The following is a 23,714-nucleotide window of genomic DNA, read 5'->3' as shown; positions in this document are numbered from 1 at the left end:
AGATTTCTCCTTCCTGAACCAGCAGCCTGGGGGCCCAGCTGTGAAGTTTCCCCAGCCACTTCCTGGAGAGCAAGAGGCTCTAAGAGTTGCCAAATCCCCACTTTATCCCCACTCAAAGCAGGGTTCTGGGTAAGGCTTTGCCAGCCAGAACCACTAGCATAATCAGGTAGGGCTGGGAGCTGATTGCTTGCTGGTAGGAAGATGCCCCAGTCACTGCCTGAAGAGCAAGAGGTATTAAAAGCTGCCAAGTGCCTCTTTCAGGTTTATTCAAAGCACAGATCTGGGTATGAAAGCTTTGTCAACCTGAGCCACTATCTTAAGTAGGCAGGGGAGTGAGCTGACTTCTGGTCAGGCTCTTTTCTAAGGTTCCCCAGTTATGTCTAGTTAAATTTGCCTCAACACTCCACAGGTATGCTCTCCACAGGTTTCTCCTTTGTTGGGAAGCCTACCGCCCAGCCCACCCAACTTCCACAGGGTTCTCTGAGGTCTGTTCCATGGGACTGTGATTTTTAACCGTAATGGTTGGCAGGAAGTTGTCCCAGCCACTGCCTGTAGAGAAAAAGGTCCTAAGAACTATCAAGTTCCTCCTCTGGGTCCGCTTAAATCACAGCCCTTGGAAAGAATGCTATGTCATTCAGAGCCACCAGTGTAAACCAGCTGGGCAGTGAGCAGACTGTGGGTTAAGCTTCTTTCAACATTCTGCGGGTCTGCTCTCCAGAGGCTGGCAGCAAGTTCCCTCCAGCACTTTTGCAGTTCTCTTCCATGGGAATGTGCTTTGTAGCCTGTATAGCTGGCAGAGGTGCCACGCCCAGACAGGTCCAGCCATGAAAGCTTTGTCAACCTGAGCCACTATCTTAAGTAGGCAGGGTCCAGCTCTTGCACACTTCCTGCACGTTGTTGTCTGGGGAGCAGGATTACAAAGAAACTCTGGCTACAGCCCATGCAGAAGGCCACTGCTGACAGTCTCCCACTCAGCCCCTCTGTCCAGGAACGTGGGTGCCCATGCCTGAAGCGCCAGGTGGAACCACTCGCTCACTGCTCGTGCTCGCCAACCGGGAGACTGGGAGTAAACAAAGCCCAAAATCGCTCTGGTATCAGTATCTGCAAGCAACCCACTCATTTACCTCTGCCATGATTTGCTGCTGGTGTTAGCTCTGCATTGGCTGAGCCACGGGCACACTCTCTCTTTGGCTTGAATATCTCTGCCCTAGCCAGCTTCTTCCTTTTCCAAGCCCTCACTTTCTCTCAGTTCCAAGTGAAAGCAGCCCTTGCTCAGGTCAGTGAGGAAAGCAGAATACTCTGTTCTCCATCTTATTTCCTTCAGAGTGGATTATATATTCAGCCACCTTTTTGCCCTATCGTACCTTTGTTTTATGTATGTGTATTTCAGATGCTCCTGGGATTGTTTTTCTGTCTCTAGTTGTTGAGTTTGTTGAAATTTCAGGGAGAGGTCTCAGGAGCACCCCTCACAGTGCCATTTCTCTGACGTCACCTTGTTTTGCATATTCACAACTGTGAATCTACCTTTGCCCTACCTGTATATTTAGTACTGAAGGGAAAAAAATGAAATCAACAGGGCTTTTAAAACCTAACTAGGCTGACAAACATGTAAACATAAAATGACTAGAAAAAAAAAAGGATTGACATTGAGTAAAATATAAGAGAAAAATATAAGTAAGAATCACAAAAGAAGTAAGAGATAATAATCCACTAGAACCAGTGCTTAGAGAGAGCTCTGGGCCAAAGCAGAGCTGGGCTGAGCCTCATAGACAGCCTAGGTGATTTAGAGAAAAACCTGATCAGTGTGTGGGGGTGGGTGTGTCCTAAACGTGTAGAAGATATGGTATGGAAACTGAATGGGAGGAGCAAAGATGCTCAAGAACACGGGAATAGACTATTGTATGGCCAGTAGTCCTGGCCATCATGGCCATGCACATGCAGGTTCCCACAGAATTCAGGCAGATGGTAAAGAAACAGTGGAGCCAAAAAATGGTGGGCCATATCTTTATTCAAATCTCGCACCTGCCGGTGAGCAAACACACAGGGAAAAAAATACTTCCCTTTTACTCAGGGCTCCCAAAGCCACTGATATATTCTCTGGTTCCACAACTAGGAGAATCTTCTCTGGTTTCTCTTTGAATCAAAGGCCCCACCAGTCTCAGAGGAGTTCACAAAAGCCCTCATCTCTGTTTCCCACCTCCTTCTTCAAACTTTCTGCACAAACTCTGCAAACATGGCTTCTCTCTCTCTGCCTCTCCTCCAGCAAACATTAGAAAGACAATGGCCCTTCCAAAGCAAGAAGGTAATTTGCAGTTTCACAGATCTCATTCCTCACACTGTCCAGTACCATTTTTTAACACTAAAAGTGAGCAAACTCAAAAAAATACAGATTTTACAAACTCATTTGCCCAACAACTATGAAGAATCTTTACATCCAATCATCATGGCACTCAAAGCAAGACATCATTGCTCAGCATTGGATAATCCAATTAAAAATAGAAGTGAAAAGAGGTTGGAAGCAAATCTTCAGAAAGGAAAGAAAAGGCAATAATTTAGGTATGAAATGATAAGATACTGGCCTAGCACAGTTATGTAGTAATATCTGCAGAGACAAGCCTCATTGCTGAAGATAACAGCTCAGACACTGGATTTACTTTACAAAATGGAAATTCTAATAGCATCTAAATATTATTTTTTTAAAATCTGGGATTTGGCTGTGCCCCTATTTTTTACATGCAAAACCTTTGATTGGTTGACTAAGCTTTGGAACTGTTTTTGTTATTTTTGTATTCAGTAATTTATTTAAAAACTGTCAGTAACATTTCTGTGTTATGTTGCTTCTGGTTTAGTGGGAAAGAATGTGTTATTTAAGATTCCACAGTAGGAAGGGTAAAAAGAGAGACAAGAGACTGATGGTTGTTTATTTTAAATTCTGAAGTTTAGAAAACTAAGGCGGGTGCCTTCATGATCAATGTTTTCAGTAAAAGCCTGTCTGGAAAGAAATGGAATGGAAATTTTGTCTTTTGAAAACCATCTCTGCTTTCTGTTCATTTTATTCCGGACGCCATCAAGTGAAGGTTTGCTTGGATGTCTGTTCTCAAGATTAAAAAAACAAAAACAAAACCTTCCAAATGAAGAAACACCTTCTTTCAGACAGCCTCTCCCTTCTGGAAATTGCTTTACTAGTTTAATAAGGGGATTTTCTAATCCTGTGAACATAATTCATTTTAGCTTTGGAGATGAAGAATCTGCTAGTTTGTATATGACAACCAGTGGTCTATGACAGAGGTCAGCCTCTCTCAGTCAACCTTTCACCAAAGACTTGACTCTGAATAAGACTGTTCAATTCACAAAGGGTATAAAGTAGAATTTTTGTGTTATTGGCCAGGCAGAAGAGACGAGAATGTATAGGTATCACACATCTGTTCTTGGAACGTGTTACTATAGATTTCTAAGGGGTGATTTAGCATCTTTAGATTTAAATCCAAAAATGCATGTGTGCTTGATGATTCAGTATTATTAGTAATTATCTCCACCGTTGCAATAATTTTCCAGGGCGTAAGGTCAGGAATTTTTTCAACAAAGTCCTCTCAAGACATTAACACCCAACATTCAGAAGGCAAAGGAAGATCAATAGTTAGGGTATGTTATTCCCTGGTGGGTTGATCTTTTTAATTTTGTCAATTAAGAAGTCTGCTTACTAAGTCCAACTTCCTCCTTCTTTGACCAATCACTCAACTGCTACTCTTTGATGCTGTCTCTACCTTTTTCCTCAATGGCACTTTTGATTCTTGCTTTATGACTTCATAAACCAACTTAAAATTTTTCCTCTCTAATAACCCTAGAATGATCATTTCCTCCGCACTTAAATACTCAGTGTCTACCTTACAGGATGAGTACAAGTTTCTCTGTAGAACAGTTGTTATGAACTTAATTGCTTTCCTCCCAAAATTCAAATGTTGAAGTCATAACCTTTCATGGGACTGTATTTTGACATAGGGTTTTTAGGAGATAATTAAGGTTAAATAAGGCCAAAGGGTAGAGCTCTAATTCTATAGGAATGGAGCTGTTCCATAAGAGGAAGGGATACTAGAGGCCACTCTATCTTTGCATATGCACAAAGAAAGGACCATGTGAAAACAGACAGAGAAGTTTCCTTCTTCAAGATGAGAAGAGTGATGTCATCAGAAACCAGCCTTAATGGCACTTTGATCTTGAACTTCTAGACTCAAGAATTGTAAGAAAATAAATTTCTATATTTTAAGTCATCCAGACAGTTAAATTCTGTATAGCAGCCTGAGCAAACCAATGAAAACAGAGTGTTAGAAGAAGAAATTTCTAGGAAAAATAAGGGGCTCTTGCAAGGACCCAGAATGGAGAAAGGCATATTATGATGTCCTAGTGTGAACAGACTGTGGAATGCTTGAAAGGGATAGGCTGGTTATGAGACTGAAGAGTTAGTTTTAGGGTGACTGGGATTGATCTTATATACTATACTGAGAACTTTATTCTATGGGCACTGAGGGAACTAATAGATAATTTCCACCAGATATTCAAATATTTTCATGACTGAAAATTGCAGCATCTGCCATAAATTATAAGCATTACATACAATTAACTTCCTGGTTTGGGTAACAACAGTGCCTCTGATTAATAATCCCTTTCATTTTCTTGCCATTTGGGTCCAAAGAAACTTTATTGAACAAACTCTGGTTCTCTCTGTTACAACTTGGTCCTGTGCAGCCATGCAAAAGTCCTTTGGCATTTTTCAAGATTTCTAAAAGTCTGGCCTTCTCTTTTTCAGTGTGCTGGTTGGAAGGCAACAAACCAGACCTGACCTCAAACTAAATTTAGAAAGTGATAAACCAACTACAAGGAGCTGATAGGACATTTGCTTAGGTTGGAAGTCAAATAAAATCATACATATGCAGCTTTATAGTCATAACATGTCCAAGTAAACTATCATGAATTCTGTGAGATAAACATTTTCTTTGCCACAAATGTATGAAGTCTGTGATTCCATTAAAGATGAGACACTTTAACCATGTCTCTATGTATAAGACTGACTACCTCATTAGCCTCAAAGAACAGTTAGATAGATTCAGTGATTTAAAAAAAGAAAAGGAAAATTTTCCTTGTGATTTGTACTATTATCAAATTTTTCTATAGATTTATTCATTGATTTACCTACTTATTTACTAAATCACACATTAACTATTTCTTGTTAAGAGCTGATGACTGTCTTCCAGGCTGTTGTGTTAGATGTTGGGGTTTTAGCATTGAAATCTTATATCAAAGACTCTTATAATTGGGCTGGGAAATTATACAGTGAGTAAGTCATTATAAGAATGATGTGTTTTAATTACTAAGGAATTGGGGTGCTAAGGAAGCATAAAACAAGAGGTCCTAACTTAACTGACACAATATCAGAAAAGGCTTCCTGCATGAAGTGGTATTTAAACTTAGACTTGAAAGATGAGTGGAAATTAGGCAAAGAACTATTAAGAGTCTGGAATGAGCATCCTCCTAGGAATCTATCATTAGTCAAAGTGCTTTCTGATATCACACAAGAAACAGTTTCAAAGAATTGCCCTTTGGAGCATCTATCCATTTCTGCATCTTGGCTACAATAAATTCATCTAATGACTTAACTAAGTCTATTGATTAAATATGGCATGGAGAGAGCAAAAGAATAAAAATATGTGACATGCTTGGCTCCATCCCTGCTCTATGTCTATGAAGGGAGGTAAACTTGGGGAAGGCCAATCAGGGAAAGTGGGCCGACATCTCATCTTGGCAGTCCAGGACTTTTGAAATCACTGGCAACAATGTTAAATACATTGATTGTAAACTAATTCAAAGCACCCTAATTACATCCAAATCATTGAACAAGAATTTAAAAACTGGTGAAGCTCTGACCTCAAGGAACAAGAAGTAATCCTAGGGATGCCATGATGAGGGAGAGAGGACATGTCTCCGATGAGACTGGGATTGGCAGGAGAAAGAGCTCAGTCCCCAGAGGATTTTACTTGTAGATGAGCAGTGCTTGCAAATTATATATATATAATCAAATGATATATCTATATCATTATATATATATGATATAGATATAAATAGATATGATAGATATAGAGATAGAGATGGAGATAGAGATAGAGATAGAGATATGATATAGATAGTGCCCTAGCTAGATAGCTTGGTTAGAGCATCATCCCAAAGCACAGGGATTACCAATTCAATTCCCAGTTAGGGCACTTGCCCTCTCACTAAAATCAATATAGACATTTTTAAAACTTAAGAAAAAATACATTGTATAGGAACAGTGTGTACACAAAGACAGTTTTAACCAAAATGAAAAGTGCACTTAGGTATTTGACTCCCAAAAAGAATAGAGGCTACTAAGCTGGGTTGTTTGGTTTTTTTTTATATAATTAACTGAAATGTGGAGGGTGCCATGGTCAGCCATTTGTCTTAACAAAATGGTCATTTGTGCTTTCATTAACAGTGCTCATTTCAAACAGTTATAATAGGACAATTGAACAGAAAGTTTCTTTTGGATATGAACTTGGCAGTAAAAGGTTTGTCAGAAGATCGATTCATCCAATATTTGAGTTGCATATCAAAATACACTTGAAAATGATATTTTCAGTTCATACAAGAATACTTCTTGAGGTAATTTTCTAGAATAAAGGATATGTAATTAATTAGCTTTATTCCCAAATTTAAAAAATAAGGCACATATGTGTCATCTGTTGTGATGGCTAAACTCTCTAATTTTACAATAGAATATTTCAGTTCTATAATTCTAAATATTTTCACATATTAAAATAGGTATAATAAATATTCTGGAGGTAAAAAAATTAATTTACCCATTTTACAAAGCACTTCATTATTTTTAAGAATTTTGTAATGTGCTATTTTGGTCTGCTTCTAGCAGAAGCATATTTTTAATATTTATTTTTATTTTCCAGATTTAAATAAAGATAACTTACTTTAATTTAGCAATGTATATCAATCAAGTGTATATATAGAGAAATTGATAGTTAAAAATGAGATAAATAAAGTAAATGGATTAAAATGTTTAAGGTCAAGTATCAGTGGCAGGCATATGAGTTTTAATTATATAATTATCTGAACATCCTTATTTTAATTTTTCATAATAAAATATCAAAAAGCAAATTACAATCAAGTTAATCAATACGCTATGCTTGGTTTTTAGCTATAGTGTTCAGGTCTCTGCTGATTATGCCTGGTTCAGATATTCTGGAACTAATTTTTTATCCCAAAACTTTGGATGACTAAACTTTGAGAGAATCCATTTCTAGTCAACAGAAATAAAACTTAATGATATTGACTTTTGGTTCCTATGGCTTTATAATTGACTAGATTTTTCAAGAGGAATTGTCTGCCCTAGGATTTATGGGAAAGGAGAAACAATCATTTATTTGGAATTCATCATGTTAGAGCCTGTGTTTTGTGTACATTTCTTTGTTTATTATAAGTAACAAAAGAGTTGGGTAAGGAGCTTACTATTTCATAGATGAGAAATCTGTGACTCAGATAGTTTAAGAAAGTTACCCAAGAACACTGGGTTAAATTGTGGTGCGGTTGGGTTTCAATCTAGGTTTGTGTGACTCGAATTTGTACTCTTGAAAAATGCATTTACATCTTAAGAGCTTTCTTAAATACTCCATGTCACTTGAGAAAGAATCTTAAAGTTAGTAGAATTCTCAGAAATTATCTATTATAACTCCTTTGGTTTCAGAAGAAGAATAATGAGCAATCAAGTTAAGTAATATATTCAGTCATATTGCTTCTCAATAGCAGAGCTAGGAATTCTTTAAATGGCCATTCCATTGTATCATGCTATTTTAATATAAAATGAAAAATAGAGGTGTAAATTAAATTCATCTGATTGTTTTGTTAAGTGCCATCTTGAGTCTAAAATCAGCAAACTGTGTCTACCATGGGATGTCTGGATTTCTTATATCCATTTCAACTGTTGATTTAACTCCTTAAACTGGAGTGCATTCAGCCCCATTTCTGCAAGCCCAATTATCTTTATCCCAACCTTGTTGCTAGCATTATTCCTCCCAGGGATGAATAGAGAATTACAGAAGAAAGAGCAAGAAAATAATGCTTTATTCTATATTATGGTTTTGCTATTTAAACACAGATGAAGTAATGTTATGCAAAATAGTGTCAATAATATATTCCAAGTTTACATGGTAATTATAATTTCCAGTGAGCAAATTTAAATAAAGAAGAAGTTGACAACATTGCTAGATAGGAGAATTCAGGGATACATTTAAAGCAACCTCATGGTGAATATGTTACCAGGACCTTGACTGTATTACAGAGCAATTCTGATATGTGTTGATGGTCAACTCATTAAACTCTAAATCAAAGTTTTTTAAATACTGATCTTCTGCCAAAAAGACCTCATACTAAATGTGATATGTTGGCAGTTTTGAGAAGGGCAGGATAATGGATAAAGAAACTCATCAATAGAGACATGCAGAAAATAAAAGAACTAGTCAAATTTCTTCTTCCCTGTTGCCAAGTGCTAGAGCTCCTGTCAGGTGAACACGATTCCATATGAAGAGTTAGTAAAAGGCATACCTCATAGACCAGGGGTCCCCAAACTAAGGTCCACAGTCTGCATGCGGCCCCCTGAGGCCATTTATCTGGCCCCTGCCGCACTTCTGGAAGGGCACCTCTTTCATTGGTGGTCAGTGAGAGGAGCATAGTTCCCACTGAAATATTGGTCAGTTTGTTGATTTAAATTTACTTGTTCTTTATTTTAAATATTGTATTTGTTCCCATTTTGTTTTTTACTTTAAAATAAGATATGTGCAGTGTGCATAGGAATTTGTTCATAGTTTTTTTTATAGTCCAGCCCTCCAACGGTCTGAGGGACAGTGAACTGGCCCCCTGTGTAAAAAGTTTGGGGACCCCTGTCATAGACAAGTGACATTTCCCTCAGGACCCAGTCACATGTTTGCCCACCACCAAGGCTGGTGAAATGGAAGAGAACATCAAAGAGGATAAAGTAGCCTTCCAGTAGAAGAGAGTCAAGTAATAGCTCTTAGCACCTAAAAGGGATACAGATGGCAATGCATACAGAGCTCCATGCAGGTTTACAGCCACATTAATACCATATTTTTTGCTCCATAAAATACACTCTCCCCCCCAAAAAAGTAGAGGGGGAAATACCCGTGTGTCTTATGGAGCGAATGTTCATTTTTTTTTTTAGCTGCTGAGGGTTTCTCAGACAACTAGAAGAGTATTTGAACATTAAAGTTTCTTCTCATTTGTTAATAACAGTGCTAATGGCTGTTAATACTGCTGTTGAGTTTACATTGTTGAAATATTATTGTGGTATATTTTATTAAATATTTTAACACACTATTTGGTTCAGAATATTTTTTTTCTTATTTTCCTCCTTAAAACCTTAGGTGTGTCTTATGGTCAGGTGTGTCTTATGAAGCAAAATATACGGTATATCATCTGTTTATTCCTTCTTCTGGATTCTCAAATATCTAAAATTTAGGTTGCCTTGTACTGTGTGCACACATTTACATGGCTATTTTGATAGAGAGGACCATGTCTCATTTGAGGTAATGTATTCTGCAAGTTCATTGCTTGAGATCTAAGTCAAGACTAGATTCAAATCCTCCTGTCATTGACTGAATTGCATTATTGGCCAATGCCTGTAACTGATCTTTTCTTGTTTCCCTCATCATATAACTAAGTGATTGTTAATAGGATTAATAAATTAATATATAATTTGACCTGTGGTGTCGCAATGGATAAAGCATCAACCTGGAAAGGCTGAGGTCACCAGTTCGAAAACTTGGGCTTGCTGGTCAAAGCACATATAGGAGTTGATGTTTCCTGCTCCTATACCCCTTCTCTCTCTCTTCTCTCTAAAATGAATAAATAAAGACAAACAATTTAGAAGAGTGCTTGGCACATATATAGTTGTTATTATTAATTTTATGTATTCATAATTGACAATGAATGACATAATAATTTTTTATTATTTTTAATTATATTCAATAAAAACTACAATTTTTAAAGGAATGAGCACATATATTCACACTTCTCAGAAATGTATACTTAAAGGAGAAACCAAAAGAGCTATAATGAAGTGCAAACACACAACTAGCAACATAAAAAATATATTGAATTTTCAGAGTATATGGAGACTTTAGTGCTAATTCTAAATGGATAAATCATTTGTTTATCATGGATAAGACTTTTAACCTTTATAAGTTTTTCTTTTCCTCTCAACAAAATAGAAATATATTATCTTTTCTTACTTAAAGAATCTAAGACTTCAACAGAAAAGATAAAAACAAAATAGTAATATTTTTCAGGTTCCAATCTTGACACATACCTTTGCTTTCTTATATAATTCATGTGTTGGAATGTTTTCTGCCATCTAGTTTGATATAAGAAACTATTAACTCATTTATTCAATGAATTTATTAAAAATCTGCTATGTGCAAGGCAATCAATCCTGGAAAGTCGTTGTGATAAAAGCAGTGTCTCTCTTCCATAAGATTAGAGTCTTTCTTGTATGTGAGGATATATATAAACAGAAAGTTCAAGTGTTATAGATCCACAATAGAAGTCTGTATGGAGTACAACCAAAGCACAAAATAATTAAACTGTATTTTGAAAAATCAGTGGTAAGTTTTACAAAGAATGTAAACACAGTCTGTATCATTCTATTTCTGTCAGTGCCTGTTATAGTGTATGACACCTCAGCTTTATTGAGATTTAATTGACATATAACATTGTGTAAGTTTAAGGTATACATATACACTTATATATTGCAAAATTATTATCATCACTTCCATTGCATTATATAATTACTATTTTTTTTGTAATGAGAACATTAGTGACACTTTATTTTTAAGAGAGAGATACAGACAGACAGAAAGGGAGAAACATGAGAAGCATCAACTCATACTTGCAGCACCCTGGCATTCATTGATTGCTTTCTCATATGTGCCTTGTCTGGGGGGCTCCAGCAGAGCCAGTGGCCCCTTGTTCAAGCCAGCGACCTTGAGCTTCAAGCCAGAAACCTTTGGGCTCAGCCAGCAACCATAGGTGTCATACCTATGATCACCCACTCAAGCCAGCCACTGCAGGGTTTCAAACCTGGGTTCTCTATGTCCCAGGCCGTCACTCTATCCACTGCACCACCACCTAGTCAGGCCATACTTATTGTTTTTAAAACAATAAATGGACAAAAAAAAGAAAAGTAAGTTCAGAGTTGGAAAGAAATCCAACCTATTTACCTATTCCTGTCCAAGCTCAGATACATTCCAACCTCCCATAGTTAGAATGAAGAAAATTGAGTTTTCCCTTTGAATTTCCAATATTAGTATTGAGCAGAAAAAAGAAGAGAAATGGCCTTCATAGGAAATAGGGAGATAATGGAGCAGACTGTGTTCAAGAAACTGGATTTGGAGTAGCTAAGGAGGGCAGTTTCCACATCAAGTACTCATCGAAGAATTCAGATTAAATGTTATCTGTTTTATGTAAAAGTTGTACTGGAAGACACATTAGAGTGGGCCTCTGGAAGGTAATTCACCAAAAGGAAATGAATGAGATCCTTTAAGGAGTCTGATTTAGACAGAAAGTTCAGGAATTAGGCAGGTCGTTGGAAGGGAGGGAGAATAATGTAATTACTTTTCATGAACAAAAGTGTTGATCACCTACAGGTGTGCATCTTTTATTTACTCCTGGAATCTTACTCATCAGTAATTCTTTACCCTATATTTTATTTTATTATTAAAAAAATCTTTTAATGACTGATTTTAGAGAGAAAGGAGGGGGAGAGAGAGAGAGACAGACAGAAACATAGATCTGTTCTTATATGTGCTTGATCAGGGATTGAACCAGCAACCTATGTGCTTTGGGATGATACTCTAACGAACTGATCTATTCAGCCAGAGCTTTATACCTTGCATTTTAATTCAGTGTTTATTGAGAAGTTCAAATGGGAAGACTTTTAATAATGATCAATTAATTCTCTTTTTTTAAAAATATATAAGACACTAAATTTTGTTGGCACTAACCTATATTTATTTGCATATACCCTTCTCTTTCCCTCTATCTTCATCATGTGGAAGAAATAACCACATTTTAGGGTAAATAAAAATCACTATGCTTCATCTGTAATGGATAAAGTGGTCATTTTTGTAAGATGAATCCATAGCTATGTGATTATGGGGACTTCCTGGGTGGTAAGGATGCTCCCTATCCCCCCCCCCCATGGTCTTTTTCATTTCTGTTTCTTGCTGTGAGCCTGGTCGGGGGATTGCTAGCAACAGTGAGTACAGCAGATGGCAGCAAGCAGCTGCTGCACTTTCCAAACGTGGTCAGCAGCTCATTTCCAAGCCTAGAGGAATGGAAGCATTGATTTGTTAGAGACGGTGTTCACTATCTCATATCCTGCCTCCCCATTTCTGCTTTCCTCGGTGATAAAGGAACACATTTCGCACAACAGACTGGAATCAAGGGGACAAACTGACTTGAGCCTGAGTTGACTTAACCAGGCACGGCACTGATGTCCAGGCAGCTCTTCCTTGGCTTCCAAGGGATATTGAGCAATTCCTTGGACCCACATCTCTGAATGCCAATCCCATGCCCAACAATACTTTGAAACGTACTCCATGAGCTTTGCAACCAGCAGCTTTGTAAGGAGTTCAGTGTAGCTGTAGGTAGCAGAAAAAACCCAAGAGCCCACTGCACTCAGCCCAGAAGCCAAGAGATAAACCTGGATTTTCCTAACTCAGCCTTGGCAGACCACATCAGAGCTGTCTCAAGGCTATGAACTGCTCTAAGCTCCTGACTTTCAACTTGCCTTGTTTAGTTCAGCTCAGAAGCCTGGAATTTGCAAAGGTAAACAACTCTTATCCCATGGATAAACTGGAAAATGCAATTTAAAATACAGATGTATAGTCTTCAGACAGGTAAACAAAACTTTCCTGACATTAATGGGACCATTTATCTCTGTTGAAGTCAGTAAACCATAAGCATTGTCAGTGATGTTGGAATTTAGGGACTTGCCTATGTTCGGATCTCAGTTGACCAACAGGAACACAGGGTGCAAGATGAGACAGTTGCTCTTATCTTTTGAGATTTATTATTTATTGAGATTTATTATTAATGTACCTTTTCTTCTTTGTACAAAAATCTAGAAGGTAATTTTTTCACTTTTCATAATTTAATGGAATGCTAGCCTGGTTTATTTTTTATAACCAGAAAACATGTACTTTTCCGATCATTCAGTTTTGTGACCAAATATTGCAAAGCTGGGTTAGTTTAGGTTAAATTTTTCATGCAATCAACTTGGTAAGAAATTAGGATTATTGGTCCAACACCTGAACTTCTTGAGTTCACATTTATTGAAATAACTTCACAGGCAGCATTTGTAACCTGTACATGCTTCTATATGGGTCACTGACTTGGAGTTCAGATTTTTTATGCAATTAGCTTTAACTAACCCTGGCCATCTATTCTTAGAAACAGAGTAACTGTTTTATCAAAAACCAAGCCTATGGATTTACAAATATTGGGTTCAGAGAACAAAGCCTGAATAAAGAAAAACTGCTTTGAAAAACTACTCATGAATATATCAATATATGTTCAAATGAAACAAAGTTAAGGTGTTCAGAGTCACCTTAACTTCAGAAGTGATGGAGAACATTCTCTGAAGCATTCTTTTCTGCCCTGCCTCATTAACATGATGAGCCATTTGGCTAAATCTCTGTATTTCCTCCAAGTAAAGGTGACTGATTAGAGAGGTGAACAGTCTTAATTAAATGATCAACTTACATGTACCTTTAATATATGAATATAATATATTCAATTTTTGCCACTTCAAAATGTGAACCTATAACAAAAAAGAAAAAAAAATCCAAGTAAACAAGAAATGTTCCCTAATAATTTTTCGAACTGTTTTAATGAAAAAAATCTAATTTTCAAACTTTGAATTTTATCCCAATCCATTGGCGTCTAGATCAGCTATTGACAAATCAACTCTCCCAAGGGGGATCTGGTAGGGCAACTTAGGCTGGTATCTTTGAATCAACCATGGACTCTATGAATATTGCCAGGTCATAGGCATTTTGGGCTATGATCTAAGTAAAGTTGGGATAGATGAAGGGAGCTACATCTTCTTTTACTAAATGAAATACAGAAATTTTACTTTCTGACCTCCTAAGTACTTCTAGGGAGCTGGAAACCAAATTCTCTATAGACTGGGGAGTTTCATTGAAGTGAATTATGGAAGCAAAACTCCCCTTAAGATAAGCCTAAAACTATCATTGTGAATGAGAATGGGAAGATAAATGTAGAGAAGAAGTTTCTAGAATCTCTCAGCATAAATGCCCCAGAGAGCATACAATTTATATGAATTCCTGTGAGTGAGGGAAGCTGACAATATTTAAGCTAAAAAAGAAAATATGCTTATTTAAAATATTTAATGTTTCCCAGAAACAGATAAGAGTTAACAATAACAATAAAAATATCAATAAAAACAATGACGGTGGGCAGTCACTGTTCTGCCAACCCTAAGAGAAGAGATGAGAAGCCAGACACGAATTTCTGCTGTTTTGAAAGTCATCCAGACACAGACAAGAATAAAACAGAAAACACGAAATGTAAAACAGCATGATCCCTTTGCTTGGAATAGTTTGGAAAAAAAAAAGAAATGATGGCCTGAAAACTTAAGTAGTTTCTATAAAACCCAAAACTGGGTGTGTTTGAAGAAAGACAGAATTCCAACTGCAGAGGTTCTTAACTTTTTGGGAGTGTGGGATTGCTTTGAGAATCTGAACAAAACTATGCATCCTCCTTACAAGAATAAAAACGTATATATCTATGTCTGACTTTACATTCAGGTCATGAAATTTCACAACAACGTAACTCTCAGGTACATACAGGTTAATAACTCTTGTATAGAGCAGAGTTTTGTTTTGTTTGTAATGAGTTTTGCAAATCCTTGAGTCGCAAGGGTGAGGCAGGGTCATTGGTGAGAGATAGTTGTCAGCTGTTTCCTACAGAAATAATAATGAGGGACCACTTCTTTGTATCTTGCCTCAAAGAGAAACTAGATAAATCAAATAAAAAAGGATAACGGCACTCCAAGATGTAGTGAATTTCCAATGCTCTTCAATGGAACTGGCACTTAAACCGATGGGCATTTTTCTTCTAGCTTTATTTATTTGTTTGTCATTAAGATCTCTAAGAGGCATTACATGACTGTGTCAACCTTTGTCTTTTACCCAAAATAGTCACCTGCCATGTCACAAAACATTGTCTTTCAGACTTTAAAATATTCTTTTCTCAATCACAGTTTGTAGTTTATCTTTATTGTCTAGCTTGGCCAAGCGGCGGCAACTCCGACAGAAATCTGAGGGAGAGCGCGCTGGCCCTTTGTTCTACCTAGTTTTTATAGTATTGTAAGTGGGAAGTACAGAAGCAAAAATTGTAATTAGGAGCCCTTTACCACTATTGGTTATAGTCATATGTTCTTTAACATGATAGGACCATGTTCAATTTGCAAGCCATATATCATTTTGGAGAAAACAAAATTTACAAGCCAACACAATGGTTGAAAGATGTCTCTTTACATATTAAAAGGCATTCCTATATTATTTAGTGTTTATCTGCCATCTCTCTGTAGAAAGATGTCCTTTTACATATTAAAAGGCATTCCTTTATTATCTAGTGTTTATCTGCCATCTCTCTGTCCAGTGTCACACGTGTTAACCACATGCATTTACATAGGAGAGGTAGTTTCTGTGGGACAAATGCCCGCATATGGCTCATTGCTATAAGAAAAGGTTTATTTTAGCTTTTTTCTCCCTGTACCTGGCTAGCCATTCACCCCTTTCCCCACAGGCCTGGTGGAATGTCTGGGGATCCATGTTTTCCTCCCCTTTGCATTTATAATACAATGCCAAGGGCCATCCTGGTTATGCCAATCACACAGTACAGAGACTATTTCTCACAATTTCTCTGCACACCTTAACCCAAATTAATAAAATGTTCTTCAAGCCTCTTAAAATATGAATATTGATTCTGTAGCTTTTGGTACTTTACAACACCTGTGGGTGAGGTGGCGCAGTGGCTCCTCAAGACCAACTCTAATTGCTGTTCTGGCCAATGGGGGCATTTCTCCATCTTTTCTCCTGGTACTAGCTAAACATGATAATAGATTTGAGGTTGTAAAAGTGCAGTCTCTGGTTAAGAGTTATAAATAGCATACGTGCAAGTTGTTTTGTCTGAATCCCAAGTGTCTATATATATAGCATCAGAATGGAGGCTTTTCCTGTTTGTTTGTTTTTTCATTCCAAAGTAAAACAAGAAAATCATTTCAGTTCTGATGTCCTTTGTGTGTTAGAGAGGCCTCCTTGTCCCTGCCTTATTTTGAAATCGCAAAGGTGATCAGCCCTCAGAAAATTTAGGGTCCTTCAGTGATTTGTCAAACTGCAATTAAACTGTAACCTGCTTTTTTTTTTTAAAGGTCAGTGAACTATTCAGGTACCAACCAATAATTGCCCTTAATGCTGTCCCTTGTGTTGTTACTGGCACAGGCTCCAAGCTCATTTCAACACAATAGTCATTACCACTATCTCGGTTGATCTGCATGTGGAGATAGTTCACACAGGTGAGCAAGTTACAATTGCATTCATTGCTGATTTCAGTTATCTCTAGGAATATAGGATCAAATTTTTATGGTCAGATTATAATTAAGAAACAGTTTGTAACAATATTTGTCACTATAAAGGCATGGTGTTAATCATATTATGTAATGATTAAAGGAAAAATTGTTTTTAATTAAGACACTGGCTCTTAATTAGCAATGATGTCTAATTAGTCAATAAAAATCACACCTTTTGAAGTAGCATAAGAGAGAAAATGCCATTGTTTACTTCTAAGAATAGTTTTGCATATTATATAATTATATTATATATATAATTTTATTATAATTATATTACATACATAATCTTAAACAGAATTATATCACAGATATAATTTAGTCCCTGCACTATTCATATTTTGAAGAAAGTTTTTATAGAGATATAACAGACACAAAGTGTACAAATATTAAGTGAAGTGTGCCTCTCAATGAATTTTACAAAGTGAATGTTCTTGTGAAGTCACTACCCAGATAAAAGAACAAAGAATGTTAACAACACACAGATATTTCCCTCGTGTCTGTTCATATTATTCCCTTACCATGAACATTTTTGTGCCCAGATGTGGAATTATTGTGTGATAGCACATACATATATCCGGCCTCAGTAGACACTGTCAAAGCATCTTCCAAAGCGATCATACCAATTTATAATCTCTCTGTTCTCCCCAGCAGGTGTGATATGTTCAATTGCTCCATATACTTGCTTAGTATCAGGACTTCTACTTTAGCCATGCTTGTCAGTTTATAATGCAATTGCATCAATAATAATGTACAGAATGTTTTTTCAAAATAGTTCATGTGGATATCTTCTTCCTCATTTATCCATTAGGTTGTCTTTTTTTCCCCCTCTTATTTCTTTGTGATAGCATATTGTATAGTCTGAATGTAAATCCTTTCTACGTATTAAAAATATCTTCTCCCACACTCTGGCTTGACCTTAAACTTTCTCAATGGTACCTGTTGATGAAGAGAAGTTTTTTTTAATCATAATAAAGTCCAGTTATTAATTTCTTAGTGCTATTGATATCAAGAAATATTTGTCTTGAGAGACAAGATGGCGCTGGAGTAGGCGGACGTACCAACATCTACCTCCCAGAACCAAAGTGGAATACAAACTAATTTTTGGAACTATCATCTGGAAAAACCAACTTTGGACTAAACTAAGAGTACTTTTCAACCAAGAAACACTGAAGAAGCCACACCGAGACTGGTAGGAAAAGCGGAAATGCGGAGAGGGCTGCCCAGCTGCCCGGAGCTAACGGCAGCAGGGAGAGACTCGCGTGGCAGGAAGTGAGTTTAGCAGAGGGGGAAGGGTCCTGAGCCCCAGGAACAAAGCCCCAGCCTGCAGCCCCAGAGCCCAGAAGAGGCATAAGGACAGTATTTAGCTGGAAATAAGTCAGGATACTGTTTGTGAGAAAGAGTCTGATTTCTCAGACCCAGGATCCTTCTTAAAGGAACCACGCAGAACATCTCTCTCAAACTCACCCGGGGCTCCTGGGGATGGAGGGAGAGGGGAGAGGACCAGAGTGACAGGAAGAGAGTATAATCTGGGAGGCACAGGGAGAAACATTTTGGGAGATAGCCACCCTAACCCCTGGGACGAGTCACTCCCCAAAGCTGAAGTGAATATTTCCCCCAGAAACAGCAATACCAGCAAAGGGAAGCAGGACAGCAGCCAAACAAGCTCCCCCGCAGCAGCACTCAGAGCAGAGTTGTATAGAAGGAGGGAGCTTTTGGGTCTATAGCAGTGAGTCTTAGGGTCCGACCTGCAATGCCCCCACCCACGTGGCTGAGGGCTTGCCAGAGGGCCGGCGGCAGCCGGAGACAAAAGCTTGGTTCTGCTGGCAGGGGCAGAAGCCAGCTGGCCACCACTGGGCTCAGGTGTGAGCTCAATCTTGCCTGGCTGGAAGAAGGGGGCGAGCAAAAGCAGTCAAACTCAGCTGCCGGCAGCCTGTAATCCAGCCTGCGGGAGAAGGGCGGGAACCCCGGAAAGGGTGGAGACAAGCCCCAGGGCAAGGGCAGAGGAGCACAGCCTTGCCCCACCCGTGCAACTCAGGCTTGCGGTCTGACTTGGTGGCCAGCTCCTCTCGCGGGGGTGGAGCCAAAGCCCAGAAGAGGCGGAGTTCCGCTATTGAGCTGAGCTTGGGCACGCATTCCTGCCCGGCGGTAGAGCCAAGGCTAGCAGCTGTTCCTCAAGCGGGCTCCTCCTGCAAGGGCGGGGCGAAAGCCCGGAAACAAGCGGAGACCCGCAGCTGAGCAAAGGTGCTCACCAGTGCCCTCAGGACTGAGCATAACATCACACATGGGGGCAGAGCAAAGGCCAAGGCCACCAATGCTTGTACACCCGAGTGCATGATCACAGCCACTCTCGTGAAGAGAAAATATGGAGGCAGAGAAATACAACACAAATAAACCAAGAGAAATCCCCAGAAAAGGACCTAAGTGAATCAGATATAACCAAATTACCAGATGCAGAGTTTAAAATAACGATTGTTAGGATGCTCAAAGATATTAGAACAACCATAGATGACCATTATGAAAACCTAAATTAAGAGATAACAAATATAAAAAAGGACATTGAAATAATAAAAAAGAATCAGTCAAGTGACAAATACAATATCTGAAATAAAGAATACAATGGAAGGAATTAAAAGCAGGATGGATGAAGCAGAGAATTGAATCAGCAAGTTAGAGGACACGATAAATAAAGGCACGGAAGCAGAACAGAAAAAAGAAAAGACACTCAAAAAGTCTGAGGAAACTCTAAGAGAGCTTTGTGACAACATGAAGAGAAATAACATCCGCATCATAGGGGTTCCTGAAGAAGAAGAGAAAGAACAAGGGATAGACACTTTGTTCAAACAAATCATAGCAGAAAACTTCCCCCAATTAAGGCAGGAAAACATTGCACATGTTCAGGAAGCACAGAGAACTCCATTAAGGAGAAACCCAAAGAAACCAACACCAAGACACATCATAATTAAAATACCAAAGCTAAGTGATAAAGAGAAAATATTAAAAGCTGCTAGAGAAAAAAAGACTATCACCTACAAAGGAGCCCCCATAAGGATGTCTTCTGACTTCTCAACAGAAACACTTGAGGCCAGAAGAGAATGGCAGGAAATATTCAAAGTAATGCAGAACAAGAACCTACAACCAAGACTACTTTATCCAGCAAGGCTATCATTTAAAATTGAAGGAGAAATAAAAAGCTTTACAGACAAAAAAAACCCTCAAGGAATTCACTGCAACCAAACCAAGGCAGCAAGAAATGCTAAGGGACCTGTTGTAAACAGATCAAAGGAAAAAAAAAGAATACAAGAAAAGAGAAATACAGTTTTAAAGAAAAAAAAATGGCAATAAACAATTACATATCAGTAATAACCTTAAATGTTAATGGATTAAATGATCCGATCAAGAAACATAGGGTAGCTGCGTGGATAAGAAAACAGGACCCATACATATGCTGTCTACAAAAGACACACCTTAAATCAAAGGATGCACACAGACTGAAGATAAAAGGATGGAAAAAAAAATATTTCACACAAATGGAAATGAAAAAAAAGCTGGGGCAGCAATACTTATATCAGACAAAATGGACTTTAAAACAAAGACCATAGTTAGAGATAAAGAAGGTCACTACATAATGATAAAGAGAGCAATCCAAAAGGAAGATAGAAGATATAACCATTATAAATATCTATGCATCTAATATAGGAGCACTTAAATATATAAAGCAGACTTTGATGGACTTAAAGGGTGAGATCAACACAATACTATAATAGTAGGGGATTTCAATACCCCATTAACATCATTAGATAGATCCTCAAGAAAGAAAATTAACAAAGAAACAGCAGACTTAAAGGACATATTAGATCAACTTGATTTAATAGATATCTTAAGAACCTTTCACCCTAAAACAGCAGCATATACATTCTTTTCAAGTGCTCATGGTACATTCTCTAGAATAGACCACATGTTAGGGCACAAAAGTGGTCTCAACAAATTTAAGAAGATTGAAATCATATCGAGCACTTTCTCTGATCACTATGGCATTAAACTAGAAATCAACCACAATATAAAAATTGAAAAACATTTAAACACTTGGAAATTAAATAGTATGTTATTAAATAATGAATGGGTTAACATTGAGATCAAAGAAGAAATTAAAAAATTTCTAGAAACAAACTATAATGAGCATACATCAACTCAAAATTTATGGGACACAGCAAAAGCAGTCCTGAGACGGAAGTTTATAGCATTACAGGCATACCTCAAGAAGCTAGAAAAAGCTCAAATAAACAACTTAACCCTGCATCTAAAAGAACTAGAAAAAGAACAGTAAGTAAAGCCCAGAGCTAGTAGAAGGAAGGAAATAATAAAGATCAGAGCAGAAATAAATGACATAGAGGCTAAAGAAACAATACAGAGGATCAATGAAACCAGGAGCTGGTTCTTTGAAAAGGTAAACAAGATCGATGAACCTTTAACGAGACTCACCAAGAAAAAAAGAGAGAGGACTCAAATAAATAAAATTGGAAAAGAGAGTGGAGAAATAACAACTGATACAACAGAAATACAAAATATTGTAAGAAAATACTATGAAGAACTGTACGCCAAAAAACTAGACAACCTAGATGAAATGGACAAATTCCTTGAATCATATAATCTTCCAAAAATCAATATGGAAGAATCAGAAAACCAAAACAGACCAATTACAACAAATGAGATTCAAACAGCTATCAAAAAACTCCCAAAAAAGAAAAGTCCTGGGCCTGATGTCTTCACAAGTGAATTCTACCAAATATTCAAAGAAGAACTAACTCCTATCCTTCTCAAGCTATTTCAAAAAATTCAAGAGGAAGGAATACTTCCAAACTCGTTTTATGAGGCGAGCATAATTCTGATTCCAAAACCAGGCAAAGACAACACAAAAAAAGAAAATTATAGGCCAATATCCCTGATGAATATAGATGCTAAAATCCTCAACAAAATATTAGCAAACCGGATCCAACAATCTATGAAAAAAATCATACACCATGATCAAGTGGGATTTATTCCTGGGAAGCAAGGCTGGTACAATGTTTGCAAATCAATCAATGTGATTCATCACATAAAAAAAAAGAAAGGAGAAAAACCACATGATAATTTCAATAGATGCAGAAAAAGCATTTGATAAAATTCAGCACACATTCATGATCAAAACTCTCAGCAAAGTGGGAATACAGGGAACACACCTCAACATGATAAAGGCCATCTATGAGAAGCCCACAGCCAACATCATATCAATGGGCAAAAATTAAAAGCAATCCCCTTAAGATCAGGAACAAGGCAGGGGTGCCCCCTTTCACCACTCTTATTCAACATAGTTCTGGAAGTCCTAGCCACAGCAATCAGACAAGAAAAAGAAATAAAAAGCATCCAAATTGGAAAAGAAGATGTAAAACTATCATTATTTGCAGATGATATGATATCATACATAAAAAACCCTAAAGTCTCAGTCACAAAACTACTAGACCTGATAAATGAATTCAGCAATGTGGCAGGATATAAAATCAATACTCAGAAATCAGAGGCATTTTTATACACTAATAATGAACTGTCAGAAAGAGAAATCAAGGAATCAATCCCCTTAACCATTGCAACCAAAAAAATAAAGTACCTAGGAATAAATCTAACCAAGGAGATTAAAGAGTTGTACTCAGAAAATTATAAAACATTGATAAAAGAAATCAGGGAAGATACAAATAAGTGGAGGCATATACTGTGCTCATGGTTAGGAATAATAAACATCATTAAAATGTCTATATTACCCAAAGTAATTTATAAATTCAATACAATACCGATTAAAATACCAATGACTTACTTCAAAGATATAGAACACATATTCCAAAAATTTATATGGAACCAAAAGAGAACACGAATAGCCTCAGCAATCTTGAAAAGGAAGAATAAAGCAGGAGGGATCACACTTCCGGATATCAAGTTATATTATAAGGCCATTGTACTCAAAACAGCATGGTACTGGCATCAGAACAGGCACATAGATCAATGGAACAGAATAGAGAACCCAGAAATAAACCCACAGCTCTATGGACAACTGATATTTGACAAAGGAGGTAAGGAAATACAATGGAGTAAAGATAGCCTCTTCAACAAATGGTGTTGGGAAAATTGGACAGCTACCTGCAGAAAAATGAAACTAGACCACCAAATTACACCACTCACAAAAATAAACTCAAAATGGATAAAAGACTTAAATGTAAGCCGTGAAACCATAAGAATCTTAGAAGAAAACATAGGTAGTAAGCTCTCTGACATCTCTCGCAGCAATATATTTGCTGATTTGTCTCCACAGGTAAGTGAAATAAAAGGCAGGATAAACAAATGGGACTTTATCAAACTAAAAAGCTTCTGCACAGCTAAAGACAATAAGAACAGAATAAAAAGACAAACTATACAATGGGATAATATATTTAACATTGCGTCTGATTAATAACCAAAATTTATAAAGAACTTGTAAAACTTAATACCAGGAAGACAAACAATCCAATCCAAAAATGGGCAAAAGAAATGAATAGACACTTCTCCAAAGAGCACATACAGATGGCCAATAGGCATATGAAAAAATGTTCAACATCACTAATGATTAGAGAAATGCAAATTAAAACCACAATGAGATATCATCTCACACCAGTCAGAATGGCGCTCATCAATAAAACAACACAGAATAAGTGCTGGTGAGGATGTGGAGAAAAGGGCACCCTCCTGCACTGCTGGTGGGAATGCAGACTGGTGCAGCCACTGTGGAAAACAGTATGGAGATTCCTCAAGAAATTAAAAATCAAACTGCCTTTTGACCCAGCTATCCCACTGTTAGGAATATACCCCAAGAACACCATAGCACTGTTTGAAAAGAAGAAATACACCCCCATGTTGATGGCAGTTCACAATAGCAAAGATCTGGAAACAGCCAAGTTTCCAT

Source organism: Saccopteryx bilineata, chromosome 1 (assembly GCF_036850765.1).
Source record: "Saccopteryx bilineata isolate mSacBil1 chromosome 1, mSacBil1_pri_phased_curated, whole genome shotgun sequence".
Taxonomy (NCBI): domain Eukaryota; kingdom Metazoa; phylum Chordata; class Mammalia; order Chiroptera; family Emballonuridae; genus Saccopteryx; species Saccopteryx bilineata.
Note: the sequence above shows the minus strand (reverse complement) of the source record.